This window comes from Brienomyrus brachyistius, chromosome 19 (genome assembly GCF_023856365.1).
Source record: "Brienomyrus brachyistius isolate T26 chromosome 19, BBRACH_0.4, whole genome shotgun sequence".
In the NCBI taxonomy this organism is placed as follows: domain Eukaryota; kingdom Metazoa; phylum Chordata; class Actinopteri; order Osteoglossiformes; family Mormyridae; genus Brienomyrus; species Brienomyrus brachyistius.
In genome coordinates, this window is record NC_064551.1 from 10120065 (window position 1) to 10123545 (window position 3481).

Here is a 3481-nt window from a genome sequence, read left to right on the forward strand (position 1 = left end):
GCGTTGCAGCCACCGCTGCCAGTTGGAAGTGGGGGCTGCTCACGGTGTCTGGGGGGGGGGGGGGGCTTCCGCGGTATCGCTTCACGGGCTGTCCCTGGGGAGGTCGCTCCTCTCTGACATGCCACGGCAGGAATCGCAGGGAGCCTCACAGCATCCTTCCCCAGAGCCGGAATCGGAAGCCCTGCGAAGGTGACGGCAGTTATCTGCAGAGCCGCTCGGAGCTGCTGTTAGAGTCCCAGAAGTTAGCATTAGATGCTAAGCTGAGGTGCTTGCCTGTACTGCAGACATACAGGACTAGCGTTAGCGCAGCTCCAAACGGCTACTGCTAGCTAGGGAGCAAAGATGCTGTTACTTTATCAATGAAGCTCTGCAGAGAATTATATGTGCTTGTCACACTCCTCCCTGCTCTCTCTCTCTCTCTCTCGCTTTCTCTCCACTATCTCTCTCGCTCTCCTTCAGCCCTCTCTCTCGCTCCCTGTAACACCCCCCCTCCACCCCCCTTCACTGATGTAGCTGATGCTCGGCTGCTCTCCGTGAATCATACTGAACAGGAGCCTGCCCTCTGATTGGACGTCACAAGAGATGGAGACGACTGGATTGGGGGGGGGGGCTGCCGTCACAGCTGTCCCCCCATCTAACGTGTTGTTCCACTTTTATCACGACCGTTGGGAAAGGGTGACCTCAGGGAGCTGGTAGGCTGAGCCCAGAGGGCAACAGTGGGTACTGGTTAGAAGTAAAGCCTGAGGAAATCCCCTGAAGCGGGGCAGGAGAAACCACAGGTAGCGGGGAAGGGTTATCCTGCAGGACAGAGCTTGTGTGGACAGTCATGTGGGGTAGAGATGAATGATTCCAGAATCTGGACAGAAAGGAACACAGAGAAGAGCCTAGACTGCAGTCCTTTGGATGATGGACAATATCAGTGGGGGTGGGGGGATGAATAGAGAGGGAAACCCCAGTTAATTTATATGAGTTGCCCAGCAAAAGAGCTATAGACTGAAAGACCTTTTATTCTTGTCTGTTCACATCTTTTCATAGGGATAAGTACTTCTTATCATGATAACTATGTGGGAATCCTTATAGAATATTTCAGTACTGGAAGAGAACAACCGACTCGTCGCCAGTTGAGCTGTAGGTAGCAGTGCTATATCCGGGAGCATGTATCAGGATCACAATGGTGGATAGTATCTCCGCGAGGGTCTCCAAGGTGAAATCCATGCCGCACTCTGTATTTGGACTTTCAGGCTGGTTACATCATATCCTCTTCTCTCTGGGCCCTTCAGATGGGAACCAGAAAGAGCATAGCAGTCGGCACATGTATGTGTGGAACGCCGCACTCCCACACGCACAATTCAGCAGGGTCACGCCTTTCTGCTGGCATTAATTTCTGCCATTAATCGCAGGGCCCCCTTTCATGTTGCAAACCCATGATCCTTCGTGCGGTACCTGGCCCCTGAAACAGTTATTTATATATAAACCACTTTGATGTCCAAAGACAGTCTCTCAGGGCTGAAGAGAAATCCTAACAAAGTCGGCCTTTTAGCAAAAATCACGCTGAAAACAGGTCAATGGAAACAAAACCTGAGCTGGAAAATGTTTTTTGGATTTAAAGGTCTATAATTAATTCAAATGCCAGGATGTCAGTTCATTTACTTTTAATCTTTAAAGTTTGATCTGTGCAATTCTTGAATCGGATGGCTGTACGTTTTCTGATGATGACGATAATCATAATCATAATAATAATAATAATACTGATCATTTATTATTATTATATATTATATGACAACATTTTGACGGTGCCACAGAATATTTGCGTGAATCACTTGGGCAAATTACAAACATAGATTATCAGAAAGTACCGTATGTTTTTATGCATATTTCCGGGCCCCCACAGATGCCACAACAGACATCACACATAGATGCCCTTGCTAACGTTAACATCGTTGAGTGACTCTGAACCTTGAGACCAAAATGAGCTGCAGCTGTATCAAGTGAAATATCAGCATTTCATCTTTGCTCTTGTTTGTCTTCACCGGGGCCTTACTGTAGGTACACTGCTGCCCACTGTCACTGATGACTGAGAATGGAGCGAAGCCATTCACCCTGGTGTCATTCAAACGGCTTGGTGGTTAAGGACTTACTGTATAACCCAATGGGGCCATTGTTGGTGTAGCACCCTCGAGCAAAGTACTTCATAAAACTGCTCTAGTAAAATGTCTAATTGAAGATAAGACAGCACACATGAGTAATGCCCATCAGAGGTAATGCGTCTGCCTACCTGTTTTGAAAAAGCACTTATCCAAATAGAATCTGCCTCCCGTTGGGTAAAGGTGGGGCAGACTCCTTCCAAATGCTAGTCAAAAACACATATTGACCCACTCACTCACCCGTCATCTGTCCCTGTCACTGTTTCTTCTAAAATTTCCTGTTTTTTGGACAAAAACGCCCCCACAAACTCAGAGAGAACATTCACCTAAAAGAACAATTATAATTTGAATTATGTTTTATTCATCCAGAACCTTCTACAATATGTCTGGAGGTACGAACTGAGGACCGGGCACTTCTGTGTAAATCATAAGCTTTGCCATGAAACGATTCCATCTTGATTTTGCAAGGCAGCGATTTGATATCTGGTGATATTTGAAATGTTACTGCAATATGATTCAATTCCATTCCGTAATACATGATCAATATTTTCAATACAGTCAAGCATAAGCTGATTTGAGTGGAATTTATTTGGATTGAAAAAGGCTTAACAATGTTTCATTTTAACAACATAGTATGCTGGACACAAAGTGCTTTAAAAATGTCTCAGAAACACAAATATGTCTGTTCAGAAACATTCTGGCTTGTAGTCATACATTAACAGCAAAACAAATCTGATTATGTATAGCTTACGCTCTGAAAACGTAGGAAAACTACAGAAAATGTAATGTAATGTATTGGTCTGTGTTCTCTACTAAAGTGAGTCTTCAGATTGTGTGAGGTTTTTTCACAGATATTTTATGGCCGGAGTTTGGAGGGGTGGAGTGCCCCAGGTGCCTGAGTCAAAATTGCAATTAACTGACATCATTGAATGTTCTCTGCTGACACTTTGCACCTTTGCATGAGCGGCTTTCTTGTTACCCTATAGGTAGATAAAATAACCCCCATCCCCCCATCCCCCACAAGCGCTAACATCTAACTCCATTTATGAGATTTTTTTTGTATCATAGTTTAATGATATGACTCAATAATGATAAAATCATGTGGTGGCTTTGACAATCAATACATTGATTTCAAATTGTGAATGGTTAAATGCACTATTCTGTGTGTAGGTGTGACAACAGCCAGCCCCTATGGATTCAGAAGATAAATGGTGAGAAGATGCCTCTTTTAATGGCTGCGAGATGAAGAATGGATGACTCTCAATGAATGGACTTACAATTTCATTCCATTAGTAGTTAAGGTTGTCTCTAAGCAACTTGGATATATTTAAAGCAAA